At 38.9% G+C, this 17,362-nt stretch overlaps 1 protein-coding gene across 1 annotated transcript in view; it reads right to left on the bottom strand.

The window, feature by feature from the left end:
• LOC139186993 (uncharacterized) overlaps positions 1-17,362 on the bottom strand; it is a 60,877-nt gene that overhangs the window by 22,700 nt on the left and 20,815 nt on the right. Inside the window, exons 6-13 of the mRNA XM_070802994.1 lie at positions 10,085-10,145; positions 8,899-9,964; positions 6,000-6,129; positions 5,639-5,700; positions 4,358-4,444; positions 2,741-2,839; positions 2,109-2,137; positions 1,942-2,014 (exon numbers count right to left, since the gene is read on the bottom strand). The gene's annotated coding sequence lies outside the window, so the exon portion shown is untranslated. The remainder of the gene's footprint in view (positions 1-1,941; positions 2,015-2,108; positions 2,138-2,740; positions 2,840-4,357; positions 4,445-5,638; positions 5,701-5,999; positions 6,130-8,898; positions 9,965-10,084; positions 10,146-17,362) is intronic.

Raw genomic sequence — 17,362 nt, forward strand, 5'->3', positions numbered from 1 at the left:
CTTTATTAATAATTATTTTTCTTCAACATACAAATATTTTATTAACAAAATGTATGGCATTTATTTTACATTTAATTATGCATGACAGTATTGTGTGTTCTAGAGACCCTGGTTTTAAAAACACTTTTAATGAATGGTACTACCTTAATTAATGGTACAAACCAAGACAATGTATTAAAAAGCAAAGACATCACTTTGCCGACAAAGGTCTATACAGTCAAAGCTATGGTTTTTGCAGTAGTTACAGAGGGATGTGAGCGTTGGACCATAAAGAAGGCTGAGTGCCAAAGAAATGATGCTTTCAAACTGTGGTGCTACAGAAGACTCTTGAGACTCCCTGGAGAGCAAAGAGATCAAACCAGTCAATCCTAAGGGAAATGAACCCTGAATACACACTGGAAGGACTGATGCTGAAACTGGAGCTCCAGTACTTTGGGCACCTGATGTGAAGAGTCAACTCACTGGAAAAGACCCTGATGCTAGAAAAGATTGAGGGGAGTAGAAGGGGACAGCAGAGAGTGAGATGGTTGGATAGCATCACTGATTCAGTGGACATGACTAGGCGAACTCAGAGAGATGGTGAGGGACAGGGAGGCCTGGCGTGCTCAAGACCATAGGGTCACAAAGAGCTGGACACGATTTAGCGACTGAACATCACCAACAGCAACTACTTTATTTACAAAGAGACAGCCTTTTTCAATGTATCAATATCTTCAGAACCCATCTTTTAAGCCTTGGATAAACATCATAAACATATAAGAAATGATAGGCTTGTGTGTGACTAATTGTTTCCACGTGAAAATAGGATAAGTCGAGGACAACACTGGATCCAAAGAGCACAGAGCACCATGAGACAAGAATGAATACAACACAAAAATATTTGCTTCAAAAAAAAAAAAGCTGTCAGGTCTAAATTTCTTAAGAGAAGTCAAAGGAACAAGCAAGAAATGTATAAGTGAAACTTTAAACCCCATTTCAACTCAAGGCCCCCTTTATCATTTCACATCTAACCACTTCAACAGTTTAAAACTGTGGTTCTCAAGTGTGCCCTGAGAATCCCTGAAGTTCAGAGACCATCAGGTCAGGGGGTCCAAGAGGTCAGAACTATTTTCACAACAACACTAAATGTTACTTCCATTCTCATTCTCTTCTGAGTGCACAGTGGAGTTCTTCAGAGACACGATATGTGATATTATAACTCTAATGACAAATGGAATTAGCCATTATGATTCTGTGTTCTTGTATTTTAAGTTTTTCAGCTTTGTTTTCCAATATAGTGAACATCAATAAATACAACCTACTTAAACAAAAGTTCCATGGCATTCTAATAATTTTTAGAAGTACAAAAGGATCCTAAAGCCAAAACTTTCAGAATCACTGTTTTAAAAGACTATGTCTATCAAAAAGTCATTAAAGTATGAGTACTTCCCCTACTTCTAATAATCAAAGATACCACAAAAACAACACACACACAAAGTCTGCTAAACAAAACATCTGGTTGGCCTACATTCATCTGTGTAACAACACTAAAATGAAATAATTATAAGCTGAAATACAACTGATATATTAGCAAGAGAAGCTTTACTCAAGGTAAAGGTCAAAGTTCAAATAAGCATTTTTGGACACTGGAAAAATCTTAGGATCTAATAATTAATTTCTGAGAATCCCTAAGAAGTATACAGATTGCAAACTGAGAACTTCAGGGTATCAAAACATATACAGAAACATACTGAGTTCAAGTTTACGTTTTAAAATTTTCTTGTTCTTATGCTTGTACCTATTTCTTTTTTCAAAACATGGGTACCAATAATGACATTTGCCTTATGTATGTCAAATGATTCAATTAAATTTGCAAAAAAAAAGTTAGCAGTATGAAGACTGAGCATTTCAAATACTTCAGTGTCCCTCTTTTCAGAGTTATGTATGTATTGCAAAATTTACCTGAAGTGGATGTTTGTAAATCCTTCATTCCGACTGTTCTACTAGGAACAGAATCTTTCACCAAGACTGCAGGCTGAATGGGTTTGGAAACAAGTTGGTTAATAAATAATGTACCTTTGATACTATCCACAGTTCATAATTCAAGATAAAAACATAAACAATTTTACCTTCATGTTAGGATATTTCTCAGGAGAATCTAAAAGGCAAAAGGGACATAGAGTTAATTGCATGTAAATATGAAAGCCAGCTCTACATTCATGCAGAGTTAGAACTGAGCAGAAATCCTTGTGCTCAGCCTTGGCAGTGAATACATTTGGTTTTAGTGTCTTGTTTTCAGGGGGATGTTAGGACACCAGCAAGACAGACTATGAATCCACTAGAGATAGTGAAGAAAAAATAAAGGTTTAACAAAACACACAGTTAATATTTCAAAAGTAACATTACGTTTTCAATGACTTTATAAAATATTAAAGTGCACACAGACCAATGTGAACATGCCAAATGATGAGGAGAAAAGTGATCTTCATCAGAGGAACAAATCATGACCCCAAAGACATAAACGTGAAAGTAGATGGTAAAATGCAACAGAATGTAATACAGCAGTATCATTTACACCATTATACTATAAGTATTTATCATGTTCTTCAATCTGTCCAGTCATTTAAGAAGTACACAGCTAGGATGACAGTTCAACTGAATGTATAATTCATTTCTCATCAGAGAAAGAGTAATGAACTGATTAGCTGGGATACACACTTGTAGAATAATGGTTCATAAAAATATTCACTATTTTTCATACCTATGTGGGCTACTGGTATGCCTACATGTCTTGGCTCCTCTAGTTTAGCCATCTTAAAGTTTCTTGATCCAATTATGCAAGAAGTTATATAAGACACATCTAGAAAATGATGTAGAATAAGTTCTCAATATTGAAATACAATTATCAAAAAGGAAATAATAAATTTAACTGTCACACAATTATTAGATATTAAAAACCTTGCATGTTTCAAAATCAGTGTAGTACTTATCAAAAATAGCAATTCTAGCATTTAGGGAAGGAACCCTATTAATCTGTTTTGTTTCAAAACTCAGTTTGGTTTGATACATGATATTACTGCTTCAACGGATTTCCGTGAAACAACTTTCAAAAAAAGTCAATGCCCCGATATTCACATTAATCTAATTTGAATAACAAATACTGATACAACATATATCTTTGATGCTTGATAGGTATTTGGAGTGGCTGGAGTTTCCCCCACTTCTAGCACCCCCTCCCACCTCCAGTATTCTCTGGAGCAACAATGATCTGATCTCTTCTCATTGCAAATACACTGAAGCCATCTAGAAGGAGTTCCTTCAAGTTTCCTCAACTTCCAACACAGATTCTCAGACTTCCTGCTCAGTATGTGCACTTCACACAAGGTCCCCAGGCTACTAGTTAAAATCTGAGAAACTCTGGTCTATACTGAGTCTGCTTCTACATTACTTCAACTTAATTTATTCTCCTGAAATCTTAGCCTCAACTTCCTCACTCTAACACGCCCCCCAAAGTGAAACTGCATTACAAGTTGGAAACTTTCCAGTAGACTCTCTATCAAGCTGTAGGTTACTTGATCTCCCTATCATGCCCCCTGCTCACTCCTTCTTTCTAGCTCTCTTTTGTTGGCCTATGTGACACCATCCTATAAAGCAGCAACATTTCATATGACAGCAATTTCCACACATTACAGCTGAGCACCTATGCCCACGCTCCACCACAGAGGATGACACACCGCTCTGCACGCCCAGGGACCGCAGTCCTGAATGCCTTCCCAACAGTGAGGAAGGCAGGAAGAGGGGAGAGCTCTGCTGTTCTTCTCTGACACGTTTTGGTGCTGGAAGCTCACTTCAAATGCATCGTCCATATCAAATACTCTCCCTTTTTCTAAAGCGTTATCTTACTTATTGCCACCTTCCCCACAGACCTGTGCTTCCTTTTCCTTCATTTCCTCCCTATACCCTCTGCGTCTCTAATCCTTCACTCCCTCTTTCCTCTTGTTTCTCAACCTTCCTTAGATCATAGAGTATCTTGAAACAGAATTTTTTTTTTTTTTTTGGCCCATGTGTCAAATAGAATCTTAGTTCCCTGAGTAGGGATCGAACCAGCACCCCTGCATTGGAGACTCTTAACTGCACAGAGTCCTAACCATTGGACTGCCAAGGAAGTCCAGGAGCTAAATAGTTTAGCTCCTTAAACTGGATTCTCAATATAATCTGTGGCTGACACCTGATAAGATACACTATTTCCCTTGTTTTCTCGTCTTTTATCTCACTATGCATCTGACAGGTGATTTTCTTTGCCTATTAGAATATATCAGCATTTCCATTTTAAATCAACATTCTGTCAAATGACTTTTCTATAAAATATAGCTCTTACCTTCCACTTGTCCATATTTTTTCCTCTTTGACCAGCAGCTCCAGATAAAAGATCCACATACTTTCGTGGAAGGCTCTCAGAGGTATTCTGTTAAAATTAATATTGAGTTGCATGAAGATTTCCTAATTCCTTTTGAAGAAAATTTCCTACTTTTAAAAACTGCCTACATTTAACCCAGTTAAGACAGGTTTGCCAAGATCCACAGCTGCTAAGTGACAGATTCAGGATGCTGACTTCAAACACGGTGCTGTATCACCAGGCAGTGGCTACCTGCACCTTAGAGATCAGGCCCTTCTCATCTCCTTCCATAGCTGCCGCCTTCAATCAGAGCACAGCAGTGCTCTGTTACTTCATGTTACTTCAAGTACGGCTGCCATAAAGGTTCTCTGCGCATGCTGGTTTAACTATCCAAAATGGTTTGTACTTACTAAAACATCACACAGCAAAGCTAACTGCTGTTATTATACCACATATTTCTTACTATTCCCTATGCCTTTGCTTCTCTTAAAATGTTCCTTGCAGATTAACTTGACAATCCAAATGTAATAATACTTTCAGGTTTCAAGCACTATCTTTTCAGTGTTGACGTGGTAAAAAACCACAGTTCAACCCATTTCTCTCTGGCCCTCTCTAGCAGTTTTACACGCGCACATGTACCAAAGAAACATACATTTGCTTGGGAGATTGGGGATGACACAAACACACTACAGTGTATAAAACAGACAACTAGTAAGGACCTACTGTACAGCACAGGGAACTCCACTCAATATTCTGTAATGGCCCATATAGGAAAAGAATCTAAAAAAGAGGTGATATATAGAGAGAGATAGATAACTGATTCACTTTGCTGCACACTGAACCTAACACAGTATTGTAAATCAACTGTACTCCAACAAAAATCGAAGGAAGAAAGGAAGAGAGGGAGAAAGAAAGAAAGGAACATTTGATCATAGACTAACCTGGAACAATGCTTCCGTTTTTAGATAAATGTAACTTCAGAACACAAAGAGATTCCTTATGACTTCTAAGCCTTGATTTCCATACTTCACTGATTTCATTAGGTAAACCTTGAAAATTAGCTAAAGTGTACTATGTGGTAGTCTTTAGCACAGAAGTATCTTATTGATTAAAAATCAATAATTAAAAATAAAGATTAAAATCAGATTAAAAATAAAAAAATTTTGAGGGGCAAATGCAAAGGTGAGAAAGTCACAGCATCTTATTTTATGTTTTTACATCATTTGGTTGTTTACATTTCAAAATAATAACAGAAGACAGTACCTCAGAATCCCAAGGTGATTCTATATCTTCCTCTTCTCCCAATCCTAAGGCTGACGTCACATCTGTAAAATGGAGTCACAGATACATTAATGAGAACATTTACTACTATGAATTTTAATACATATATGTCTATCTCTATCCACAAATAGTTCAATAAAATGAACTAGTGGAAAAGAATTTCAGAGGGTGGAAGCATTTTTAGGAAAAAAAAGCTGGTAGTACTTGGGACACTTCTGAAGAAAGAGAGCAAAAGAAACACACTTACAAAGAAATGGATGCCATATTTGCATCTATGCACTTTAAAGGTCTTTATTTGAGCTTTTAAGCATAGAAAAAAATCCACAGACATTCACTAACTTACCACTTCTATTATTTTTGTGTGTCCCATCAACAGAACTCAAATGGTCATAATTTATTTGCTCTTGTGGAGCCCTTTCAATAATATCTGTATCACTTTCTTTGTCTACAATCTCTGGCTTTGTGGCTCCTTCCTATAAAAACAAGACAAAATAAAACAAAAACCCAACTTCAGAAAACATATTCATTTATTTGGTCATTCAGTCAATCAGTAAGATGATAAACATTTACTGTTGCCTAAGAAATCACAGACACTGTCCTCAGAGAAGTTAGAAATGTAAAGAAAAGAGCAATTCTGTTCTGTGTTCTAGGCAAGGCAGAGCCACGTGAAAACAAACAAGAGGGCAGACGAGTATGAGCTTTTCAACAGCTCTGCAACTGAAGCGGACAGAGCACAGGAAGGGCACAAAGGAGAGAGGACGCAGGTGAGCCTGTGAAGCTCAAGGCACGCTGTGACAAAGGGCTGTGTCTCAGAAGACAGAGTACAGAGTCAGGGTGTGAGGGGGATTCTGGGAAGGGCAGCCCAAGCCAGGGACGCGGTGTGAACAGTGTGAATAAGTCATGTGGAAAACTAGAGCCCAGTTACTGGGAACCCTACAGAGAGACAGAACGGAAGGACCGGGATCAAATGGCAAAAAGCAAGTGTCATCTTCTTTCTTCACATGACAGGAATCTACTACAGAAGTAAAGGGTTACATCATCACAAATATATTTTATTTTATTTGCTGCCATGCTTTTTTTCAAATGAAAGAGGAAAGACTACACTGCACCAGGGAGTAGCAAACATGACATCATTTTACAGGACAGCATTGTGAAAAAAAAAAACACTACAAGCAATGCTCCAGAGTGGACAGGAAGCAAACCAAGCACTGCACATTACCCAGAGTTTCCATGAAACTGTAATTAAAAAGTTGAATTTGGCTTTAAAAACAGCCAAATAAAAACAGTAAAAATCATTCGGAAACAAACTTCAAAGCCAAGAGGAATGAAAAGATTGACAAACGTATTTTAGGAAGATTACTCTGGGGGCAACACAAAGATAAACATCAGGGAAGCAAAACTTGAAAAGAATATTTCAAGATTATAGGTGAGAAAGTGGATTATGATAATAAGACACTAAAAATGATAAGCAGGTAGAAAATACTGAACTCGCTGAGTGACTGGATGCAGTAATTTCAAGGAAGTTTGGCGTCCGGGATCTTTCCTGCTGCGGCATTTCAGTGATGCTGTCTACTAGGATGGGGAAAACAGACGACAGTGTAGCTTACAGAGTAAGGGACGAGGGAAGCATCAGGAACAAGGCCTTCAGTTTGGGGAGTAATGAATTAATCTGAGGCACACAAGGGACTCAGGAGAAAGGATATGGATAAATACCTTTGGATTAGAAATAGATAGCCTTATTCAGGAAAAGCACAGCTGTTAAGATAACTATTTGTAAAATATGCTAACCTGGTATAACTAATGCAAACCTATGCAGGATTCTGAACTTACAAAAATAAAACAATACCAGGGGAAGAAAGCTATGACATTAAAATTGTCAGTTATATATTTTAACATCTGTTTCAAGGACATAAAAATATACTTTTATAAATATGTGCAAATATTCATTTCTGGGATATTATAATAATAAGCATTTTTGAGTGTAATGAAAAGGTTTAATAGTAAAACACCAATTCAAGATGCTACAAGAAGATTCCTTTTTAAAATTGATCTTAAAAGACAAGTTTTAAATTGTAGATGAGAAATGCTTATGTGAGTATGGAATTATGAGTCATTTTAAAGTACTACTAAGAAGTAAGAAAGAAATATAAAACCCTATTTGAAAATTCACAAGGTTTTCTTCTTATTTCCCTGTAAACAGCACACTAACAACTCTAATTTCCTATCTGTGCCTTCTGGAATAGTAGGTAAAGATTGAAGGAATGATCTAGATATTAAAAATAGTAGTAAAATTATGATTATCCTAGCTGGAGATATAAAGGTTTCCAAATACATCTATGATTATCAAGCAGGGCTAAAACTTCATATCAGGAAAGAACAAACAAAGTAAAAAAAATCAAGTAACCACAATTTCTGAGTTTTGGATACAAAAGAATTTATACATTAGTTTCATATGTATAACAAAGAATTGACAGGCTAGTTTAACACCTATAAATACTGAAGTTAATATAAAGTTTCTTAAGAATAACATGGAGTATACATATGGCTAGAGATATTTTAAAAAGTAAAAAATTATCCTCCAGAGATAATTTTTAAACCCTGTTGGTAATTTTTCTTTAATTATGATTTTATAGTAATAAATAGTCTGTATAAGAAAAAAAATCATAAATTGTGATTTCATTCATTTACTGTAATTGCCATTACATGTATATATTAGGAAAAGACAAATCAGAATCTCTTCAGCAAGAAACAGTTCCACATTTTTTCTTTAAGACTATTGCAGCTGAAAACTGTCTCATTTAATGGAGAGAAAGAATCTCATTTATAATTATATATATTATATATTATATATATATATAAAGTTATAATTATAAATTATAACTTTAGTAACAAGACTAGATAAAATGCTTATTTATTTCCTCTTTATTTTCAAAAAGACCTAAAACACCCACAAAGATTATACCAAACAGTAAGATAAATTAGTTAAGTACATTAAGTATTTATCAAACAGTAAGTTAGAAACCACAAGAAACAGAAAGGCCAAAAATTCTTAAATCATAATAAATCTGCTAAGGCCTAAAAGAGAACTCACCTTGAATTGTCTATGAACTAAAGTTTTGCTATATTAAATAGAAGACGTCGCTTCATTACTTTCAAAGTGAGAATTTGTTTAAAAAGACAAATCACTTCAAATAGAAATGAACTTCCAGAGGGAACTATATTCAATATAGATATATACATACATGTGTGTGTGTTAGTCCCTCGGTTGTGTCCGACTCTTTGTGACCCCGTGGACTGTAATCCACCAGGCTCCTCTCTCCAAGGAATTCTGCAGGCAAGAATACTAGAGTGGGTTGCCATTTCTTTCTCCAAAGGATCTTCCCGACCCAGGGATTGAACCCAGGTCTCCCATACTGCATGCAGACCCTTTACCAACTGAGCCACCAGGGAAGCCATAGATACATATACAAGCAGAACCAAGACACTTTGCTGTACACCTGAAACTAACACAATATTGTAAATTGATTATACTGCAATTAAAAAAAAACAAGAACCACCACCAACTTCAAAAACAACCACGAAAAAAGGTAAGGAACAAATTTTCTTTCAGTTCTTCATAAAAATCAGCTATATGTCATTCAAAAGAGTATGAGCATTGTTCTTTCATGACCTCACTGTCTCAAGTTGAATTTGAAATAATTCTTCTCGTATTTATAATATAGAGTTCCTCGTCTGACATACCCCCACTATTTCTGTTGTGTTTGTATAATAATCTGTCTCATCCTGACCCTCATTCCATTTCATATTCATCTTGTCCTCCTTAAATGAATTCTTCCCCTTCATCCCTCTCCCCATCTTCATATTCATCTAGCTCTTCTTCCTAATTGATTTGTAATTTCTTTCTTTCATAATGGCATACTTAGTATGCCAACATTTATAAATCTGAGTCATGCACATATATTGCTCTTATTATCACACCATTTTGTATCGTGACTTTGAAGCCTTCCATTTCTGTGGCAGGATCCTTTCTGTCATATAAGGGGACATGACATGCAAATGGCATGTGAAAAAGTACAGGGAAAAAAGAGTTACAAACAAAACAACTTGCCTTTGTGAGACCAAGGCCTGCGGGAGACTTGAGAGGCTGTGGAAGAGGCTCAGGCGATGGGAAGGCAGGATGAGAGAAGCCCGGGACTCCAGGTGATGGTTCGGGAATGGTTTCAACCACATCTTCAATTTCCCTATCAGAATTATTGTCCTCAGAGAACGTTGTACTCTCTGGTCTCACAATGCCACATTTTGCTTCTACTACAGTGAAAACAAGGGAGAGTACATGATAACATCTGTAATTTCAAATCAGTGAATAATTGAATTGAATTTCAAATCAGTGAATAATTGTCACCAGGAGGACAGTATTAGATAACTTACTGTTTCTCTTGGATTGCTGAGAAGCATTCATTAGCTTCATTAAGTTTGGTTTCAGGACATTCTGGAGAAGAAAATAAGAACTTTAAGAATAACAAGAGTCAAATTTAATAAAATAATTATAACATCCCCCATTCCTCTATGATCTAACACAAAGAGCACAGGCTCTGGAGTCATTCAGATGTGGATTCAAATCCCAGTTCTGCCACTGACTAACCTTCTCATGGGGTAAGGATTATGACAGATGACATAGGAAGCCCCGGATGTTCCTCTCCTTACCCCTAATACACTGCTATACAAAGGCTATGACACCTACTAGATTACTTTCTCTACCAAAATATTCTAGAATAAAAATTTATCCCCAATACTTTAGAGTACACGTCTGAAAAACTAAGCTATTTAAATTAGTTGCTATATTTTGAAATTTGCTTGCATGATTTCTATAGGTATGAATTATCACTTGCGAAGGGAAATATGAAAGTTTAGTTTTTAGCAGAACCTTATTTAGATGGGTTATAACTGTAAACAGGAAAAGTTATTTCTATTCTGTTTGTCAAAGAGCTAAAGACAAATGATTTTTTAAATTCAGCTCATTCTAAGAAAGAGGGAAAACAACAAGAGTAAACATGTAGGGCAATGATCATGAATGAAAGCCACAACACTCTAAACAGAGAGCCATAAGCAAACACGCTAACAATAGAGGCAGAGAGAGATGGACTCAAAGAACAGACACTGAAGAAATGTATTCTGCAAGGAAAAATTAGATTAACAGTAAATATTAAAAATGACAAAAGGTAGGGGAGGTAAAAGAAGGGAAAAAGTGACACATGTCTAGTGAAGTACAAACTTAAAAAAAAAAAGAAAAGCATAAGTATAATGAGGTATGTGGAAAAACATACATATTTAGAATTTATATACAATAAATCAGTAATATATCAGTATTGTTAAGGATACACTATGAACAAAGCCTGTGCTTTATATGTTTTTGTTAATACATAAATTATATATCTACACTATTCAAGTTTTACAAAAATATCAACACAAATTATATATAAAATATATATTTAAAACAGAGCCTTTTGTTCATTTTATATCCCTAATAATAGTGATTTATATTACTTTAAAACTGTTTATAAATAATACTGTAATAAAGAGTTTAATTTTGCCACTATAAAAAAAGTCATTCAATTAGCCACACATGGTCATCTATCAACATTTCATTGGGAACAAGGACTGGTAGTCAGAATTCTAAGGAAAATATGTTTGAAAAAAAAATTAATGGAATACAAGATGGAGCTAAAAAGCTACGGGGTGGGAGAAGTATTGGGTTGGCTAAAAAGTTTGGGTTTTTCCATAAGATATTACAGAAAAACATGAACGCACTTGTTGGCTAACCCAATATATGGGAACTCTCAGCACTGTCTATTCAGTTTTGCTGTGAACCTAAAAGTGCTCTAAAAAATAAAGTCTATTATTTTTTTTTAAGAAAACAGAAACAATGGTTGGATAAAATACTGAAACATGCTATAACACTTAGGACCCTTGAGAACATTATACCAAGTGAAAGAAGCCAGTCATAAAAACCACATATAGTATGATTTCGTGTATATGAAATGTCTAGAAGAGGCAAATCTATAGAGACAGAAAATAAATTAGTGGTTGACCTGGGCTAATTGGGGTGGGGTGTCTGAATGAAACGGGGAATGATTGCTAATGTGGGATTCTTTTGAGATGATGAAAATGTTCTGAAAGTTATTGTGGCCATGGTTGCACAACCCTGTGAATATACGAAAAACCACTGAATTATACATATTAAATGGGTGAATTGATGGCATGTGAATTGTATCTCAATAAAATTGTCATTTTCTTAAGTGAAGCTGCAATTTTTAAAAAGTAACTGGTTAGAACCCACAGCATGCATACTTTAAACATTAGAATGCTGAAGAATACTGAAGAAGTCTCTAGACTTCTACAGATAGAAGAGACTTCTCATAGTGATAATTCAGCAGGAAGATATGTCATAAATATCCACACACCTAACAGAGCCTCAAAACAAACAAAGCAAGAACTGAAGGAACCAAAACTAGAAACAGATGGAAATTTTAAACACCAGTTTCTTAACAGGTAATAGAAGTAGATCCAAGGTATGGGGGCGGGGCGGGGATATAAATAATGTACACAATACCATCAACCACCTTGTCTAAAATAAATAGGTTGAGGATTGACACATGTACACTACTGATGTATAAGAGAGATAACTAATGAGAACGTATTGTATAGCTCAGGGAACTCTATCCAACGCTCTGTGGTGACTTAAGTAGGAAAAGAAATCTAAAAAAGAGGGGATATATGTATACATATAACTGATCCACTTTGCTGTACAGGAGAAACTAAAGTAAGATTGCAAAGCAACTCTACTCCAATAAAAATTAATTTTAAAATACGTTGAGTAGAACAAGCAGTGGTTAAGCATTCACTTCATAATTTTTTGTCTCCTTGGAACCTCTAAGGATCTTTCAGGGGTCTGAAATCTTTAAGATTTACTATTATCTTCTTTACTCTTATTATTTATGTATTTACTCTGGGCCGTGCCAGGTCTCCGCGGCCACACATGAGCCTTCTCTGGTTGTGGCAAATGGGGGCCACTCTCTGGTTGCAGTGTGCAGGCTTCTCGGTGCGGGGGCTTCTCTGGCTGTGCAGCACTGGCTCTAGGATGCGTGGGCTTCAGATACTATGGCCTGCAGGCTCTAGAGCACAGGCTCAGAGGTTGTGGTACATGGGCTTCGTTGCCCTGCCGCATATGGAATATTCCTGGACCAGGGATCGAACCTGTGTCATAGGCAGATTCTTAACCACTAGATGAACCATCAAGGCAGTCTTCTTAAAGGAGGTGACCAAAGTAATTTGCACAGATGCCTTGTTCCTTCTTAACACCCTTTCCAAACACGAAGACATATTCAAAACCATCCCATTTTCCCCAAGACACAATCCCTGTATTTTTTCCTCTTAGATGTTTTAATTCTCTACTCCCTGGAACCCAGGTGGTTTTGACAAGAAGCCCTGCTCCCCTGCAGAAATGTGCTGGGGGCCAATCACAAGCCGTCAGCCAGAGATAGACAGCATCCAGGCGGGTGGGTTTGCAGTGCTGCAAACAGCACAGCAAAGGAAATGGACCTGGTCTGCACCCCCGTGTCATCACACAGCAGTGGCACCTGGCAGGCACTTGTTCATTTCCTATCAGCAAGCAGCAAAGGCGAGGCACAAGCTGGAGCCTCCTGCTTTTCCCAGGAGATGGTTTCACTGCCAATGCCTTGTGATGCTCTCCGGGGTCTTAGGTTCCATAGCACGGTTGCTTTTCAGCGCTTACCTGCCAGCTTCTGACTCATGAGACCTGTACAACCTCCTTCAACAGATTGCGCTTAGTCACTCAGTTGTGTCCGACTCTTTGCGACCCCATGGACTGTGGCCCGCCAGGCTCCTCTGTCCATGGGGATTCTCTAGGCAAGAATACTGGAGTGGGTGGCCATACCTTCCTCTAGGGGATTTTCCCAACCCAAGGATCAAACCCAGGTCTCCTGTACTGAAGGCAGATTCTTTACTGTGTGAAGCACCAGGGACTATCATATAATGACCCGCATAAGACCTGAAAGGACAGGCCTGTGTCGGGGTGTCAGCACATCACACGGCCTTCCTTCACACAGAAGAGGCCACGTCAGGGGCCCGTGCTTCTCCATCCTAAAGCTGAAGGGTCCCAGAGCGTGTCATTTCCCTCAAATCACTTGCAGGTGGTAACAGCACACTCTGTAGCTTTAGGACCAAGCTAGGACGGCAGTGTGCATGTGTGCTACGTCACTTCAGTTGTGTCCTTAGGACCAAGCTAGGACGGCAGTGCACATGTGTGCTACGTCACTTCAGTTGTGTCCTTAGGACCAAGCTAGGACGGCAGTGCGCATGTGTGCTACGTCACTTCAGTTGTGTCCGACTCTTTGTGACCCCAGGGACTACAGCCTGCCAGCTCCTCTGTCCATGGGATTCTCCAGACAAGAATACTGGAGTAGGTTGCCATTCCCTCCTCCAGGGGATCTTCCTGACCCAGGGATCAAAGCTGGGGCTCTTATGTTTCCTGCCTTGGCAAGCAGGTTCTTTACCACCAGCGCCACCTGGGAAGCCCAAGGATAGTTGGCGGAACATGAAAAGAGAGGAGGTGCCCGGTGTGGTTATGTACACCATGGGAGGATGTCAGGGATGACAACTTTTTTAAAAGGAAGAAAAGAAAGTTGCAAAACTGTTCTTTCATCCAGGAAATATTTACTGAGGGAATTCCCTGGCAGTCCAGTGGTTAGGACTCCATGCTTTCACTGCTGAGGGCCTGGGTTCAATCTCTGGTCAGGGAACTAAGATCCCACAAGCCATGGAGCAAGGTAAAAATATATATTTACTGAGCATGCACCAGTCTAGGCACTTAGGACACTGCAACTAACGAAACAGACAAACCTGGCAAATAAGCAAACCCTGTCTCAAACGGTGATAGGTAACGTGAGAGAAACAGAGCAGGAGGAGGTGGGCTATCGTCAACTCATAGCCTTAAATGGGGCAGATGGGGAAGGCCTTCCTGAGAAGGGGACCTTTCTGCGTGTCTGAAGGTCGTGTATCTTGGTCTGCATACATATGCCTGGTGCTTCCCTGGTGGTTCAGTGGTTAAGATCTGCCTTGCAATGCAGAGAACAAAGGTTCAATTCCTGGTCGGGGAACTAAGATCCCACGTGCCAAGGAGCAACTAAGCCAACAAGCCGCAACTAGAGAGTCCACAACGAAGATGCCACGTGTGGAAACCAGGACCCGACATAACCAAATAGATAAATAAATACTAAATATTTTTGAAAAGCCAGCCTGGCCTCAAATGATTTCAAGTGGTCCCTAAACCCCGAGTATTCCCCTGCCTTCTTTTAAAGCCTGAAATTTCCTGAATGAGTGGGGAAATAAACCTACTTAATTCCATTTAATTCTATTAAATTCCCATTTAATTGTGTACTATCAAAGAGAAATATCTGATGGTTTTGGAAAAGCTGGCGCACAGGGCTCCCATGTTACCAGGTGACCGTGGAAGCATATGGTTGATGTCTGGACTTTGCTCCATCACAAGGGAAGGGGAGCACACATTTCAAGAAGACAGGTGGGTCACTGAGTCAGATGGAGCAAAGGCGGCTATCGGACAGCACTCATCCTGGCTCAGCTGCCTCTGCCTGTTTGGCCCAGGACAGGGCAGCTGTCTGCCGTGTGGTGAGCATCTCGTGTGACTGAAACTAGGCAATTCCAGTACACTAACCATGACGGTCACACAAGGCAATTTAGCAGTGACCGGGCACCCTGGACACTCACTGATCAGCAGTGCTATGCTGAATCCTCACCTTCTGTACCACCTGCACTGAAGTGAGAGGGGAGCTCTCTAGCAGGCCCACTCTGAAAGAAAGGCTAAAGGAAATTCTTCAGATTCAAATAGAATAATACCAGAGGGAAACAAATTTCAAGAATACAGGAAGAGCAATAGAAATGATGAATAACTATGTAAATATGAGTCTTATGGTTTTTTGGTCTGTGCCATCCAATGTGTGGGATCTTAGTTCCCCGACCAGGGGTGGAACCCTTGCCCGCTGCAGTGGGAGCTCCTAGTCTTAATCACTGGACTGCCAGGGAGTCCCTAATTTTAAACAAGTGGCCAAAGCAGTCAGCTTTTTATACTTCTTATTTAAGAAATATCTATTTTTATGTATTTATGTAGCTGTGCCAGGTCTTAGTTGTGGCACTTGGGACCTTCCATCTTCATTGCAGTACGTGGGATCTAGTTCCCCGACCAGGGATCAAACCCAGGCCCCGTGCACTGGGAGCACAGAGTCCTAGCCGCTGGACCACCAGGGAAGTCCCGAGACTATTCTGTATGTATATATGATGTATATACGTATGACAGCAGAAAGCAAAATTTCTAACACTGTCTGAAGCAGTTTTTGATGCACAAAGATGTAGCACTAAGTGGTGGTGTGGCTTCTATGTTCCCCTTGACTTGGCACAATCTTATTTCCAAGCAAACAGAGAAAAGCTAAATATGAATACTATAATCTCCAGAGCAACCACTAAAATACAGAGATACATGGGGAAAAACAGCAATAAAAATGATTAAAATGGAACACTAAGAATATAATCAACAATACAGTCAACAATAATATAGGGGTATATAGTCAGTAATAAAGTAATACCTTTCATGGTGACAGATGGTAACTAGATTTACGGCGATCATTTTGAAATGTATCAGATCAGTCACTCAGTCATGTCCGACTCTTTGCAACCCCATGAATCACAGCACGCCAGGCCTCCCTGTCCATCACCAACTCCAGGAGTTCGCTCAGACTCACGTCCATCGAGTCAGTGATGCCATCCAGCCATCTCATCCTCTGTCATTCCCTTCTCCTCCTGCCCCCAATCCCTTCCAGCATCAGAGTCTTTTCCAATGAGTCAACTCTTCGCATGAGGTGGCCAAAGTACTGGAGTTTCAGCTTTAGGATCATTCCTTCCAAAGAAATCCCAGGGCTGATCTCCTTCAGAATAGACTGGTTGGATCTCCTTGCAATCCAAGGGACTCTCAAGAGTCTTCTCCAACACCACAGTTCAAAGCATCAATTCTTCAGCGCTCAGCCTTCTTCACAGTTCAACTCTCACATCCATACATGACCACAGGAAAAACCATAGCCTTGACTAGACGAACCTTTGTTGGCAAAGTAATGTCTCTGCTTTTGAATATGCTATCTAGGTTGGTCATAACTTTCCTTCCAAGGAGTAAGCGTCTTTTAATTTCATGGCTGCAGTCACCATCTGCAGTGATTTTGGAGCCCAAAAAAAGAAAGTCGGACACTGTTTCCACTGTTTCCCCATCTATTTCCCATGAAGTGATGGGACTGGATGCCATGATCTTCGTTTTCTGAATGTTGAGCTTTAAGCCAACTTTTTCACTCTCCACTTTCACCTTCATCAAGAGGCTTTTGAAATGTATAGAAATGTCTAATCACTATGCTATATGCCGGGGAACTAACAGAGTGCTGTAGTCAATTATACTTCAAAAATAAACAAGTTCATAGAAAAAGAGATCGGATTTGTCGTTACTGGAGGTATGCAGAGGGGTGTTGGGAGGAGAATTGGAAGAATCTGGTCAAAGGGTACAAACTTCCAGAGCACCACCCAGCCGGGTCAGGCGGCCGGCCCGGGAGACCCGGCCCTCCCGGCATCTGTCCC

The sequence above is a fragment of the Bos indicus genome, chromosome 14 (assembly GCF_029378745.1).
Source record: "Bos indicus isolate NIAB-ARS_2022 breed Sahiwal x Tharparkar chromosome 14, NIAB-ARS_B.indTharparkar_mat_pri_1.0, whole genome shotgun sequence".
In the NCBI taxonomy this organism is placed as follows: domain Eukaryota; kingdom Metazoa; phylum Chordata; class Mammalia; order Artiodactyla; family Bovidae; genus Bos; species Bos indicus.